Source organism: Mchenga conophoros, linkage group LG9 (assembly GCF_057382185.1).
Source record: "Mchenga conophoros isolate Kocher_MC1m ecotype Shallow Benthic linkage group LG9, M_conophoros_male_GT1.1, whole genome shotgun sequence".
Taxonomy (NCBI): domain Eukaryota; kingdom Metazoa; phylum Chordata; class Actinopteri; order Cichliformes; family Cichlidae; genus Mchenga; species Mchenga conophoros.
Genome location: NC_140534.1, coordinates 34,861,080 through 34,877,748, shown reverse-complemented (window position 1 = coordinate 34,877,748; position 16,669 = coordinate 34,861,080).

Below are 16,669 nucleotides of genomic sequence, written 5' to 3'. Positions count from 1 at the left end.
TGCACACATCCCAGTACTGCACACTCACACACACACACACTCACACAAACGCACACACTCACACACACACAAACACACACAAACGCACACACACACTCACACACACAAACGCACACTCACACTCATACACACATACACACACACACACTGATTTAGCCTCTGAGACACTGGCTCCCTGACTCCAACCCGTGTGTGTAGTGCAGGTATTTTTAGAGGAGAGCACATCATATTCGGCTCTTTTAGCCATGCAGGCGAAGCAAAGCTCCTGAGGAATCCGTGCGATGTAACGGCTACAGAGAGGAGGAGGAGTCCTCGCTGCATCCATTAGGAGACACACGGGCGGAGCGGTGCTGCGTTCGAGTCATGTGGGAGAGGAGATGACGGGAAAGACTCCCGATTTTGCAGCATGCTGCCAGTCTTCTCGCTCATCGCTGGAGTCTCCTGGAGTGAGAAGCAATAAAAGCAGCTGCAAACTGAGTGTACACACACACACACACACACACACACACACACACACACACACACACACACACACACACACACTCGTTTTTTGGTTTATTGCCTGCCTTAAAATGATGGTGTGTGCTGAAGTAGCACTGCCAGTTCTTGCACTAACATCCAGTTTATCCGTCAGCTTTACAGGGAGTGCAGAATTATTAGGCAAATGAGTATTTTGTCCACATCATCCTCTTCATGCATGTTGTCTTACTCCAAGCTGTATAGGCTCGAAAGCCTACTACCAATTAAGCATATTAGGTGATGTGCATCTCTGTAATGAGAAGGGGTGTGGTCTAATGACATCAACACCCTATATCAGGTGTGCATAATTATTAGGCAATGTCCTTTCCTTTGGCAAAATGGGTCAAAAGAAGGACTTGACAGGCTCAGAAAAGTCAAAAATAGTGAGATATCTTGCAGAGGGATGCAGCAGTCTCAAAATTGCAAAGCTTCTGAAGCGTGATCATCGAACAATCAAGCGTTTCATTCAAAATAGTCAACAGGGTCGCAAGAAGCGTGTGGAAAAACCAAGGCGCAAAATAACTGCCCATGAACTGAGAAAAGTCAAGCGTGCAGCTGCCAAGATGCCACTTGCCACCAGTTTGGCCATATTTCAGAGCTGCAACATCACTGGAGTGCCCAAAAGCACAAGGTGTGCAATACTCAGAGACATGGCCAAGGTAAGAAAGGCTGAAAGACGACCACCACTGAACAAGACACACAAGCTGAAACGTCAAGACTGGGCCAAGAAATATCTCAAGACTGGTTTTTCTAAGGTTTTATGGACTGATGAAATGAGAGTGAGTCTTGATGGGCCAGATGGATGGGCCCGTGGCTGGATTGGTAAAGGGCAGAGAGCTCCAGTCCCACTCAGACGCCAGCAAGGTGGAGGTGGAGTACTGGTTTGGGCTGGTATCATCAAAGATGAGCTTGTGGGGCCTTTTCGGGTTGAGGATGGAGTCAAGCTGAACTCCCAGTCCTACTGCCAGTTTCTGGAAGACACCTCCTTCAAGCAGTGGTACAGGAAGAAGTCTGCATCCTTCAAGAAAAACATGATTTTCATGCAGGACAATGCTCCATCACACGCGTCCAAGTACTCCACAGCGTGGCTGCAAGAAAGGGTATAAAAGAAGAAAAACTAATGACATGGCCTCCTTGTTCACCTGATCTGAACCCCATTGAGAACCTGTGGTCCATCATCAAATGTGAGATTTACAAGGAGGGAAAACAGTACACCTCTCTGAACAGTGTCTGGGAGGCTGTGGTTGCTGCTGCACGCAATGTTGATGGTGAACAGATCAAAACACTGACAGAATCCATGGATGGCAGGCTTTTGAGTGTCCTTGCAAAGAAAGGTGGCTATATTGGTCGCTGATTTGTTTTTGTTTTGTTTTTGAATGTCAGAAATGTATATTTGTGAATGTGGAGATGTTGTATTGGTTTCACTGGTAAAAATAAATAATTGAAATGGGTATATATTTGTTTTTTGTTAAGTTGCCTAATAATTATGCACAGTAATAGTCACCTGCACACACAGATATCCCCCTAAAATAGCTAAAACTAAAAACTAACTAAAAACTACTTCCAAAAACATTCAGCTTTGATATTAATGAGTTTTTTGGGTTCATTGAGAACATGGTTGTTGTTCAATAATAACATTATTCCTCAGAAATACAACTTGCCTAATAATTCTGCACTCCCTGTAGAAGCTTCAGAGTTTGCATTTAGGTCCCTCGGCTCTGTTTTTTGGGAACCACGAGCGGCCTTATAAGGACGACAGGGTGGAGGTCTGAGTGCTCACATCCTCCTTCCTCCTCAGGCTAACACTTCACCTGTTTCCACTGACTGATACATTCAGATATGTCTTCCTGCTTCACGTCTTTGCTCAGAAATTTAAAATCGTGAGCGAGAATGCAAAAGGCCCGCGACTACCCCGGGTTCACCGGCGGCCGGGATCAGGTGAGGTGCACTCTGTTGTCATGGAAACCGAGTCCTTTTTGCTGAGACAAAGAGGTTTGTTTCACGTCTGAGGTCAGGCCGCCCTCAGACGCGACGCTCTGACTTTTGCACTCGTCGTTTTTGTTTGAAGCGCTCCCCAGGCGGCTCGGCACTTTCTGAAGAGCGCCTCCTTCACTTCAACAGCAGCCGCTAAGATCTCCTGCCACGGGACTAATTGCCGCACCTCTGCGCAGGCCAGATCCTGCTGTGACCTTTAACCTCGCAATTAGTTGCCTCTAATGTTGAGCTGGAGATTCCTCTGTGGGCAGCGAGTGGGCATGTGGGCCACATGGCTAAATGTCAGCTGTAAATGCTACACGCGCGTCGCTGATGATGAGGTAAATGTTATCCGCTGATGTGAGCGGGAAGCGGTCTGACGGATGGCGAGAGGGAACCCGGGGAAAAGTCACGTTTGGAGGGAAATCACAGGCAGGGCTTCAAAAATGTCACGAGAACATTTCTACAAACTGTCGAGTGCGTCGCGGACCATCTGCACGAAGCCGTGGCTGCCCTGCGGTCTGATCCGTCTCTCAAGTGAAGCGTCGTTACCGAGGAGCACGACTTTTAATCCTAAACCTTTAATCATCGACAAATGAGCCGTAACCAGGCGTAACTGAGCTGCAGACTCGTGACTGGACATGCACTCCTCTGCTGTGACTCCACTTAGTGACTAATAAATACATGAAAGATGAATTAATTAAAGAGAAAAACATGAAAAATTCAGGTTAAAGACACGAGAAGCGTCACAGAGTCACAGTTAATGAAATAAACCAAAGAGGACTCTCGAGGCAAACATGAAACACAGATTTTGTCTCCACCTGAGCTTCATCTTCTTTTGTTAGTTATAGAAAATCTACAGACGTCAGAGATGAAGCACCTCCGGTCTCGACTGCTGCTGAGGGCTGAGATTAAAAGCAGGGTTTAGCAGATATCTTTATCCACCGGTCGTCCTGCGGTTCCTTCCAGGGAAAATGAAAAATCAAAGATTCAAGGTTTTGTGCGATGAGTGTAAAGGTGTGACTGCATTCAGCAGACAGAGCAGCAGGCAGAGCATTCATCAGCAGCTCATGTGAAGGTTAGAGGTCACCGCACTGTGAGCAACCAGCAGGTGCTAAGTTGTGCTAGCTTACGAAGCTGCAGCCACAGACTGAATGTGTCACGTTCAGCTCCAAATAAAACTTTTCTGTCTACAACCTTCATTTACACGAGTGCTGCGGTTAACCTCGGCTTTGATTGCTGTTGATTTCAGACCAGAACCAGTGGAGCATCAGCACCGACCTCGGTGAACACTGCTTGATGTAAATCATCGCTCCCTGGAACATGTTAGCTAGCGGGTTGTAGGGCAACGCTACAAGAGCGTCTCCCAGCTTGGGCCCGAAAAAAGTTCTGTCAGCTGAGGAAGGTGACGACAGTAAGAAGTCACTGGAGTTTATGACAGAGGAGGTTTCTGCTGTCAAACTGCAGCAGAAAGCCATCCTGGACCTGGTCGAGGAAGTTAAGGCTCTCCGCATCCAGAACGCCGAGAAGGATCGGCGGCTGGCGTACCTGGAGAACAGAGTGGCGGATTTGGAGCAGTACACCCGGATGAACGATGTCATCATCACGGGGCTTTGCATCAAACCCCGGTCATACGCCCGGGCGGTCGCCGCTGACAATGTAGGAGGAGCAGGAGAGGAAGATGTCAACTCCACGGAGCATCAAGTGGTTACCTTTCTACGGTCCAAAGGAAGTGGATTACAACAACATTGAGGCTTGCCACCCTCTACCCAGTGACAAGTGACAAACCAGCCGTCATCGTGAGATTTGCTGACCGACAAATTTCTAAACTGTACAGTTTGAGTTTACGTCCTAAAATAACCAGGCCTAGCAGGATTACACCACGTTGTGTCACCTTACGCGACAATATTTTCACTGACAACATGGAAAACAACATCGTGAGCGGATTATTAATTAATGACATCAGTGATCACCTACAGTTTTTGCAGTTTATGACAGTAATTATAGAGAAATCAGCATGAAGAACACCTGAGACACAGACGTGTGAGGACAGAAGACACTATGAGTGCACTTAAGAACGATCTGTTAAATCAGCACTGGGACAATGTGTACAAAGAAGCTGATATTGATATTGCATATGGCACATTTTTAAGAATATTCCTGGAGTTGTACGATAAAAACTGTCCAACAATAAAATCCAACAGGAAGCACAAATATTCAGACGGAGCATGGATCACTGAGGGTTTACAAAATGCATGTAAAAAGAAAAACACACTCTGTTCCTGAACAAAAGATGCTGAAAATAAATACAGAAAATACAAAAATAAGTTGACCAATATTATACGTGTGTGTAGAAAGGAGCATTATAGTAAAACATTGATCAACAATGAACATAATATGAAGGGAATGTGGGATGTTTTAAACGGTATCATTAAAAAGAATTCTGGACAACAAAGTTATCCTCAATACTTTATCGACAATGGAAAACACTGCTGATGTGGTCAACAGCTGTAATCATTATTTTGTAAGTATTGGACCAAACCTGGCAGAACAAAGTCCTGAGTCCCTGCCATCAGTGGACTGTAGTGAAAACCTGATCGATAGGAACCCTCACTCCATCACTCCACATTATTGTCCCCTGATTGCACCGTGTTTGAATTACTGTGCAGAGGTTTACTTGTTCGCTATCATCAGTCTTTATATTACAAAGAAGGGCCGTAAGGATAATCCATCAAACTGCTGACAGAGATCATACAAATCCACTATTCTTAAAATCAACAATTCTAACATTCACAGATCTGGTTCATTTTCTCACTGCACACATTATGTATAAAGCAATAAACGACCTGCTTCCTGACAATATTCTAAAACTGTTTTCTAAAAGGGAACGGGGACACAATTTGAGGGGGAATTAAATTTAACATCCTCGTATCCGTACAACTTTAAAAAGTTTCTGCATCTCTGTGTGTGGAGTGAAGCTGTGCAACAGACTAAGTAAAGATATGAAGCAAAGTCCGAGCACGGCGCAGTTTAAACAGCGGTTTAAGGATGTGGTTTTTGCAGCGTACAGGGAGGAGGCGGAGATCTTGTCCAATATTTTCATGTGTGTGCGGGTGCACGGGTATGTTGGTGTGGGTGTATATATCTGTAGGTTGTGTATCCTTTGAGGTTACTGGGGTTACTGAAAATGTGTATATGTGTGTATGTGTATATACGTATGTATGGATAGATAGAAAGACAGATACACATATAATTAATACATTTAAAAAAAATACACGTAACATATAATGTGATTGTAAGGAGGTCTGTTGATTACTAGACAGTGGACAGGGGGTGGGATTAAATAAGCTCGTGCTTCTTCCTGCTGCTTTTTGAACATGAAAGTTATTCGTAGTTGTTTTTGCTCGTTTTCCTTTTGTTTTGCTTTGTTTGTTTGTGTCTTCTTAATTCTATGTTGTTGTACTTTTTCAACATGTTCAAAATAAAGATTCAATCAATCAACCCGATGTTCACACTGTGTAGCCAAACATACTCAGACATGCAGATTGGAGGAGCCGAGGATCGAACCACCAGCCATTTGTAGATGATGTTCTCTTCGTCCTGTCATATTATTGGTCAGATGATGTAACTGAAATGCTCCACCAACAGGAGAGCTCCAGTTCAGGCTACAGTAGGGTGACCGTATTTGGATTTCCAAAAAAGAGGACACTTGGCCCAGTCATGAAGAACTTTAATAATAGTGTTTACTTAAAGAAAGTTTTAACATATTTAAACGATGCCTTCTCTGTGCGGTTAATGAATGTTGAAACAAAAATGTCATATAGGCTTTTACAAAACCTCTGGAATTAAATAATGGTACAGAAATAAGCCCTCATCTGTATAAGAACAGTTACCAGTGCCGGGACGGTACGAGGGAAATTCCTCAGTTCGTCTGAAAGCTGCAGTTGTGCTTCGGCATCTTTAAGAGATCACCAGGCTGCTGCGCGCTGTCTGTGAGCGCAGAACAACAACTCACAAAGCCGCAGCTCGGGGATGACGTCCATCTCGTAAATCCCCCAGGACGCCCCGGACAGAACGTGAAAAGTGGACATGTCCGGGGAAAAGAGGACGGTCGGTCACCCAAGGCTACAGTTAGCTGAGGTCAAGCTAGCAGACAGCTAGCAGCTGTGTTACTCAGAGAGGCCACACGTTAGCATTATTAGAGGCCACGCCCCTAATAATGCTAACATTAAGCCTTCATTTAAACAGGTGAGCTCACCTGAGTCTCAGTCTGACAGTCTGGGCAGAAACTTGCACTCGGGGAGGTGATTTTGTGGGGCTCCTCCTGGTCTTTAGCCTCCACTAGCTAACCCGTTGTTAGGTTGTCTTGCTGTTGCCTCTTCAGTTCACAGGTGTAAACAGTTCACGACGGTTTCCATAATTTTACTGTTAACTAGCAACTTTATTCACACGTAGGCTCCAGGACCACAGCAGATCCAACCCTCCAGCAGACTCAGCCAAAATAATCTTTATACTTATAAAATTCCTGCACGTAGAAGCATTCAAGGGGACCTTTTTCCCTTTCTTTGCTCCGTTGTCACCACCTCCTAAGCCATTTATCTCCTCGTTAATGTGCTGTACGGGAGTGGACGCTCCCTAACTCGATTGGAAACAAAACTGCAGCATAAGACAGAGATCCTAACTCGTTTATGGCCTCACTGATGTGTGCATAAAGGCAGACGCTTCCTGAGATATCACTGCACTCTTAGATACTCCTAAACTCAGTTTGGCGCAGCTGCAGGGACGAGCGCCGTACAGACCGCCCCTAACTCGGTTAGCGCCGCTGTAACCCAATAACACGCGATGAGGAGGTGGACCGCGTGTACCGTGAGCACCTTCCAACCGGGTTAAGTGTGTGAACAGGGAAATATCATGTATGACTCAGAGCCGTGTGGAACACATGTGCAAATCAGACGTGAGAGCTGGGGCGAGGAAGATGAGGAGCTGAAGCCTGCAGACTCATCAGGACTTCAGTTAGGACAGATTCATGAAAACAATCTTGTCTGACTTATTCAGTGTCCACAACAGTTTGTGCGAAACATGAAGTGTGGAAGCGCTAAAAGCTGCAGTTCCTCTGTCGTCCAGCAGGGCTCCGGCACAGTTCCAGACTCCACGATCACACAAACTGACGCTGCCGCGTCTCACTCGTGATCCCTCTGTTCTGGAGAAAACTTGGGACAGCAGTGCCACGGTTCACATCCATGCATCTGGTCTCAGACCTCCAGCTCCCCGCCAACCGTCTCCAGCTCTACTGGGAGGACCCCGAGGTGTTCCCAGGTGAGTGTGGGAACGCAGATCATCATGCTCGCCATCGCTTTCTTTCCCATAACAGAGCAGGAAAGTATCCTCCTCACTTTCACAGCCTCACACTCGGAGGCGCTAATTGTGGCTCCAGTCGGAGGTCACGGGTGGATTTTTACTCATTTCAGGGAGAACGTGGAGGCTCACATAGACTGAGCACCACGAAGTCTCTGCTCCCACCATCACCTCACATTGTTCATCACTCTGCCCCCTCCTCGTCCCCGACTCTGTGACCTGATGTCTCTATCACACCTCCTCCTCCTCCTCAGGCCTGCCAGGCCTGCTGGAGGATTAGGACAGTGTTGTACAGATGTTTCCTCGTCCTCTTCATCATGTGTTGGAGCCCTAACGACTTGTGTTTGCAGCCTTACAGAGGTGCAATACATATTCTCTAATATTATTCCTCCTCCTCTTCCTCGAGTGCTGATGAAGCTGCTGTGCGATTAAAATGTTCCACAGATGTTGCCTCCATCTCTAACACCACCCCTCCTCCTCTGTGAAAATGTGTGAAAATCGAGCAGCCATTCGTTTCCTCTGTCTTGTCTTTTAGTCATGGAGTACAAATGTTGCCTCCTCCTCCTCTTCCTCCTCCTCCTCTTCGCTATGTTAAAGTGCTGATGAGGCTGTTGTGCAATTAAGAGGAGCTCCACAGATGTTCCCCCTGTGATTGATTGCTTCATTTATTGTCTGAGGGCAGAATGTGATAACTCATTAGCACAGTGTGTGTGTGTGTGTGTGTGTGTGTGTGTGTGTGTGTGCGTGCGTGTGTGTGTGTGTGTGCGTGTGTGTGTGTGTGTGTGTGTGTGTGTGTGTGTGCGTGTGTGTGTGTGTGTGTGGTCCTATATGACCTACGGTGTCCGGCTTCATCTCTCACCGTCTCTGTCAGCTGATTAATGGCGGTTTCCTTCTCTCCGGGGCGACTCGCTGCGTCTTCCTGTTTTCTTTGACTGAACTCAGCTGGTCGTCGCGTCACAGCCAAAGTTTTTATGAGTCTGAGGTCCAACAGGGCTTCAACAGTGTAGGAAGTTAGATTCAAACGAAGTCCCCCGACCGTTAATGTGGAGCAGATTCAGTCCGCAGGAGAAGGATCACGTGGATGCAGCTGAGCAATGATGAGTAATGTATGTAACTGCGTCTGCCTCACGGGTTTGGGCTGAATTTAGAAAAGAGAGTTAAAACTGAGAGTCACACAAACAACCATGTAAACAATCAGAAAATAACACATAAAAGGTTCAAGACCACCAATAAAGTTTTCAACAGATCATAAAAATGACAGAACGTCTAAAAAGATCACAAAAGTTACAAAATGACATTAAAACTACCTGGTTAGAGGTTGTTTGGTTTTTTGGTTGCGGCTGTAGAGCAGATCATCTACTGACTGGGACGTTGGTGGTTCATCCCCATCTGCTCCAGTCTGTATGGCAAAGTTGCTCCTGGTGGGCTCACAGGAGTCCAACTGTTCGATTGAACAAAAGAGTGAATGTGATGTTGTGTAAAGTGCTCAGGTAGGAAGACGCTGTGATTTAGAGAAAAGCAAAGAGTCTCTGGATAGAAATCGCTTTTGATGCATGTAGAACGACTTTAACTCTGTGCCCTCATTTCTGTCCAGTTTCAGGTCAGAATGAAAAAACTGGGTGTGTGTCAAACATCAGACCCAGAGCCTGTTCTAATGACGTCACGCCATGCCTTCATTGGTGCATCCCGACCTGCCCGAAGGTTTGGTGTTCCCCAACCAGCTCAGAGTTTCAGACTCCACAAACTGCTTAGTTAGGCTTGGTTGGTTAGGTGTTGGCTGCCAGCTCAGTGCATCCTCATTGCAGACTCTCAGCAACATGCACATGAGCTGCAGGCACAACTGCACAGTCAGTGTAGAGGAGTGCAAACCCGTACCTGCTGTTATTCGTCACTTTTTGTCCGAGGACGAGCACCTCCTTACCTGCCAGCACTCCTGTTCCTCCAGTTTCCTCAGCCACTTTAACACCATCTGTCTTCACCGCTCAAACTTTTTGTGCATCCATAAATTTTGTGTTTGTCTGATGTTGCCCAAGTTGCACAAAGCAGAAACCTACACACAGTCCATACACTACATAATCTGAACCCATCTGTCAGCACAACCTGGCGAGTCGGCTAAAAGGAGGTGCTGCTCGCGTGGCTGCTTCTGCTGGGTTTGAATCTGGAAATCATTTTATTCCTAAATCTATGGCTGGAATGTTTGAGTTGAAGTGCTGGCAGCTGCAGAGGGTGCAGTCGTAGTTCTTCTAAGGCAGAAATCCCGCAGCACGAAGTAAACCGGGGAAGCCTGAGCGTCTTGGTTGGTTTCTTTTCGAGGGGACGCAGTGAAGCTTCTCCTTCCTGCCAGCTGGCTGCCTGATTTTTGGACGTCTGCTTTGTTTGCGGCCCAGATTATTTTTTGCTCTCTGCAGTTCTATCAATAGACGTCACGTGACGGGTCGTGCGGCTCACGTGGGGATGCTGGAGAGGAACCGAGATGCTGCAGCGGTCCCGTAGAGCCGGCCCGGGCCGTGTGTTTATGCTCTGCATTCAAAGTGGCGCCCCGAGCTGCAGGCGGCTGGAGCGCTAATATATTTAGCAATGACCCAGTTCTACAGGGTGCTGGCAGGGGCGAGCGCTGGTTCCTGCTGGACCAGGGAGCAGATCAGTGTAATCAGACGGAGCTTCTGTTTCCTCTGCGGTCTGACGCCTAAACGGATCCCAATCATCACGATTTAAGGAGTCGTCTGCAGATTTATCGTCCCGCGGGACTGTCAGACGGATGACGGACTTGACATGGAAGCAGCAGAAGCGGAAACGTCGTCTGGTTTTATTCCACACGTTCTTCTTCCTGTCAGAGTCTGACACGTCACGTCGGAGGAGGCGGCTGTCATGTGTCGGCTGTCTGCTCCGTGCAGGTTTCAGTAATCTGGAGTTTAAAGGAAGAGTCTGACGTTTGGGGCAGAGACTCGTATTCTGTTTGTTCTCGGGCTGGGACCAGCAGCTTCCTGGGCCGGCATTCACAAAGCCTCCCAGCATTAAAAGCAACTTCTAGCCATGAGATTAGAGGCAAAATCTCAAAATTCTGAAGTTCTGTACGAATTCTCTGTGGATGAATGGTTTCTTTACTTTCTCAGGTGCTCCACTGCACTCTAAACAGCCACAGGTAGGAACCCGCAGGACCTTTTACAGCTACAGTTACATGATGAGCAAAGATCACATGTAATCCCAAAGCAGCTTGATCTTTAAAGAGCTCCTGAGGTGAAAATCGCTGAGGTGCGAGGAGGAAGACTTTCTATAGTTCTAAGGTTTTCTCGAGGAGAAGAGAGGATGGCACAAAGCTGTAGAGTTACCTGAGCTTGTAGAGCTGAAACTTTCCCTCCAAACCAAGAAACCGATAACACAGAGTTTACGGAGTCGGACAAAGCTTTCATGATGCTCTAAAGCAGGGGGCGGGGCAACTTCAGGCCTCGAGGGCGGGTGTCCTGCAGGTTTTACATCTCACCCTGGGTCAACTCACCTGAATCACATGATTAGTTCGTTACCAGGCCTCTGGAGAGCTGCAAGCATGCTGAGGAGGTCATTTAGCATTCGAATCAGCTGTGTTGGATCAAGGACACGTCTAAAACCTGCAGGACACCGGCCCTCCTCTAAGGTGTGGAAAGTGCGACAGACCACAAACTGAGACCGTTCACCCTCACTTTAAAATCTGCACCTTTGAAATGTGTTGGTTGCAGCAGTGCTCCTTCACTACAGCTCCATGAGTTAATCGAACAATCAGTATGACTGTACAGCTCGTTGAAGCCTGAACATGCCCCCGGTGTTGATCCAGGGTTCGTCCATCAGCAGCCTCCTTGGTTTTGATCTCTTTGGAACAAACTTAAAGGCTTCGTCAAGCTGACCCGAGGACTTGTTTTGTTCCTAAAAGTCGCCGTGAACAGTTCGTATGACTCTGCTGTCAGAAACTCTCCACCAACCCACTAATCCACTTCTGCAGCTCGTCCTCGGGACGAAGTGTGGCCAAAGTAAAAGCCGGCGACCCATTTAAACAGCAGCAAACTCAGTTTTAGCCTGGTCTGCTGTGACGAGCGGCCGGACGCGTTTACGTCGGTTGGCCTTTTCTGCCCAACAGCCACGGCTCACAACCTCGATTCAGGTCCCTGCTGATTCCCACATAATAGTCTTCTGGAGTCGGCGTGCTGCTCCGGGGGGACCGGGCCGATATCCGCCCCATTTACACCACCAGCTGAAATCCCAAAGAAGAGCGAGGAGGTTATTTTGGTCCTCCGGCTTCACAGAGGCCGAGCTGCCGGCCTGCTTTGAATTTCACAGATTAAATGTCTGTTTTTACAAAGTCTCAGAGTGATTCTCCACAGACCGCCATCCTGATTCCATCGCCGCCGTCAGGCCGCTCACATCGTGCCCCTGGTAATAAACATGTTATTCTAGGTCTGAGTGATGCTGCACTGCAGTCCTGTTCTACCTGCAGGTGTGTTTGAATCCACCACACCTCTCTGCTGGTGCAGTGACCTCACAGCAGCCGTGTTATTGGTCACATGATGTCGTTAACGCGGTCCAGAGGCGTTTGCAAACTGCATGTTTGTGGCTGTGGGTGAACAGCATCATCGCTTTCTGTGTATAAATGTAGAATTAGTCTAAAATCAGCACCTCTGAATGAACGTGATCCCTGCTCTCACCTTTCAGGAGCTCCCTGCCTCAGGCGTGACCTCAGGAGGGAAATCAGGAGGGGGCGGGTTCCTGTTTCCAGCGGAGGTTAGGGGTTAGGTTAGGGGTGTCTGACCCGCCCCCTCTGTGCTAACAGTTGTTTTCAGAGCCTTGTCCTCATCCTGAAGCTGAAGCCATCGTCTGTGAGAGGAGGATCTGTGTGACCGCAGCCTCGGCACACGTGTGAATGAGACCGCTGTGGGCGTGGCCTCTCTGGAGCCTGTCACACAGTTCAGCGGTGTGTGGGTCTGTGTGTGTGTGTCTGTGTGTGTGTGTCTGTGTGTGTGTGTGTCTGTGTCTCTGTGTGTGTGTCTCTGTGTCTCTGTGTGTGTGTCTGTGTCTCTGTGTGTCTGTGTCTCTGTGTGTGTCTGTGTCTCTGTGTGTCTGTGTCTCTGTGTGTGTCTGTGTCTCTGTGTGTCTCTGTGTGTGTCTCTGTGTGTGTGTCTGTGTGTGTGTGTCTGTGTCTCTGTGTGTCTGTGTCTCTGTGTGTGTGTGTGTCTCTGTGTGTCTCTGTGTGTCTCTGTGTGTGTCTCTGTGTGTGTGTCTGTGTGTGTGTCTCTGTGTCTGTGTGTGTCTGTGTGTGTCTGTGTGTGTCTGTGTCTGTGTGTGTGTGTGTGTCTCTGTGTGTCTGTGTCTCTGTGTGTCTGTGTGTGTCTGTGTGTGTCTCTGTGTGTCTCTGTGTGTGTCTCTGTGTGTGTGTGTCTGTGTGTGTGTCTGTGTGTGTCTGTGTCTGTGTGTGTCTGTGTGTGTCTGTGTCTCTGTGTGTCTCTGTGTGTGTCTCTGTGTGTGTGTCTGTGTGTGTGTCTGTGTGTGTGTCTCTGTGTCTGTGTGTGTCTGTGTGTGTCTGTGTGTGTCTGTGTCTCTGTGTGTGTCTGTGTCTCTGTGTGTCTCTGTGTGTCTCTGTGTGTGTGTCTGTGTCTCTGTGTCTCTGTGTGTGTGTCTGTGTCTCTGTGTGTCTGTGTCTCTGTGTGTGTGTCTGTGTCTCTGTGTGTGTGTCTGTGTGTGTCTGTGTGTTTCTTTTCTCTGATTTTGTCTTCTTTGTCATTTTGTTCACTTTTTTGTTATTTCGTGTCTTTTGGAGGTTTTTGGTCAATTTTGGTGAATTTGTGTGATTTTTATTTGTCTTTATATTTTGTGTCTTTTTTTAGGTTTTTGTGTGTTTATATTCATATTTGTTTAGTAATTTTGGTGGTTTTGTTTCTCTCTGTGTTAAATTTATTGTCATTTTTAGTTTTTTCATTTTGTGTCAGTTTTAGAAATGTGCAGAAACCTTTTGTGTTCATTTTTTGTTTCTTTCTCTTTTCTTTGCACTTGCTCTGTTTTGGGTGATTGTGTGTCTCTGCTTTTGTGTCATGTTCTGGATCTTTGTGCGTCTCATTTTGATTTTGTTTTATATCATTTTTCATTCTTTGGGGAAATTTGACCTTTTCGTTATTTTAAGGCCATTTTGTTTCTCGTTTTTGTGACTTTATGGGTTTTTTTGCACATATTTTATTATTTGATCTTTATTTTGTTTCTTTTTGTGCCCCCCACCGACTCTGAAGCAGACTACCTGACGTGTGAGTCCAGCCTGTCTTCTATCATATTATATCATGCTTGTGCTGCAAACACAAACGAGGCTGAGTCGGTGTGAGCTCCTGTTCACGGTGTTCTTTCAGAAAAGATGCAGGCTGAAAGAAACGGCGTCAGACTATTAGAAGCCTGCGGATCCCGCGGGACTCCCTCCATCCTGCAGGCTTCCCTCCATACATGTTTAATGAGCAGCTCGCCTCAAATCGCGCCTGCTCTTGTTTCTTCAGGCAATTACTGCAGCTCAGGGTTTTATTTCCAGGGTTTTTTTCTTGTCTCGTTTCGCTGATTGTCTGGTTTCAGGTTTTTTAATGTTAGACACAGGTGAGCTTCTCTTTGTGTTGTAACATCTGGAGATGAACACATTTGTCTTTTTTAGATATTTAAATTAACGTGAGAGGACTTGAATATTTGGAGCCTTTAAAACTGATCCTGTTTTTTTCATATTGGACTCCTTTTATTGTTTTCTTATAGAAGAAGGAAGATATTGGATTTAACACAAAATCCTGATGAAACATCTCCTCTTTTTCCTGAGCAGGTCTGCAGGTGTTTGGAGCTTCTCCGTGAGGAGGAGTTAAAATATCGCTGAGTGGAAGTGGAGGACCTTTGCTCCATGTTCTGTGAGGATCTGCCCGGTCCTCGCTTCCCTCCCAATCACATCCATATTAATGCAGAAACACGGCGCGCATGCGCATCCCCGCAGCAGCCCGCAGCACGCGTACTGCAGCTTCATTAAACCTTAAAGAATTAGAAAGAATTACAAGTAACGCGTTACTGTAATCCGATTACTTTTTTCAAGTAACGAGTAAAGTAAGGGATTACTATTGCAAAACGGTAATTAGATTACCGTTACTTTCCCGTAGGAACGCTGCTTTACTGCGTTACTAAAACCGTGATTTTTTTGCGAGAATGTCTCATGACAGTGACGTAAGCGAGTGCGCCGTTCGTGACAACAGCTGTGTGCAGATCAACAATGGATCATATATCGAGTGCAGAGAGAGTGTGAGCGTGCAGCGTTTAAAGCATGGAAGTACTGACCTTACTTTGAGTTTGATTCCATAAAAAGTGACAAAAACATTAGTGTCCGCTGTGCGTGGGAAGAAAACTTCTTTTTACAGCGAAAAAACCTCTAAACTTCCAACAAGCTCCGAGTAGCTACGACGTAATGGGAAACTCACAGAGAAACTCGCGGATTCTTCCACTGACCGCGGCACACCTGCACCAGGGTAAACCTCCGCCTGCCCCACTCCTGCTTTACAGGTGAAAATAGAGCAACAGGACCGCTGAGTCTTTGATTTTATTTATTTTCTGCTGTGTTTTACTTGCATCTATTTGAAAGACTGAGTGTAAACACAAAAAATATTTTATTTTATGTGCTGGAATGTGCAGAAAATAGGTTTAAATGTTAAACTAATTTCTTCCAGTCAGAGAATGTTGCAGATAATTAAATTTTTGCTTGATGCATAAAGTTAAAGGATTAAAACTAATAAAACAAGTTTTAAAAAGACACTTTTCCATTTGATTACATTTTGTATGATGATTATGCAGAGAAAGTAGAATTGGGCTGAGAGATCTATCACTTTATCACCTCTTCAGGGTGTAAATCGTGTTTTTAAAAGTAACTAAGTAACTAAGTAATTAATTACTTTTGAAAATAAGTAATCGGTAAAGTAATGGGATTACTTTTTTGGGGAAGTAATCAGTAATTAGTAACTGATTACTTTTTTCAAGTAACTTGACCAACACTGTTCATGACTGCAGTCCCGACACGTCATTGAAATTAAACCCTGACATCAGTGTGGTATCGGCCGTTTTGTCCCAACAGCCTCTGGTACTCCACATATTTGGTTTCATCCTGATCTCAGTTTGTGATGTTGGGATTTCTGGTTTTTAGTGTTCGTGAGCGCACGCTGGGTCAGTGAAGTGGCTGGAAAACCTGAAACTGGTTTCCAGACTGTGGGCGGTGCGGTGGTGCAGCGGTTAGCGCTGTCGCCGTGCAAAAGACCTGCCCAGGTGTGCTCCCACCACTCGCTCTATGGCAGCTGTGGCGGGCTCCCGCGACCCTCGTTTCCAGCCAATGACCTACCGCCTCTGCTGTGGTCAGTTTAGTAATGAGTGATGCATTTGTGGGTTGCTGCCATGAAGAACTTGTCAAACAGCTTATTCTGATACTGAGTCTGGTTTGGTGTCGTGTGCTGGGCTGGGTGATCGATCGGGAGCTTCTGCTGCACATTAGAGGAACTGCAGCTTTTGGTTCCTATAAACTGGATTCATCTTTCAGATTTCTCCATCTGTTCATTTAAACCTAATTATTTTTATTTTTACCTTTTTCCACCATTTGCAAATGTCAGAGTCTATACTTGGTTCAAATCTAAGAAAAACTTTTTTGTGTAATTTTGCCTCCAAGATAAAAATCTAAATTTTGAAGCTTATTATTATTGTAGTTTTTAATATTTCTTTACTATGCTGGAGTAAAGTAACAGACATCTGAAGAAAGTTAATTCCATTGTTGAATTTGACTTTTTGCGCACTCATAAACAAGAACATTTTC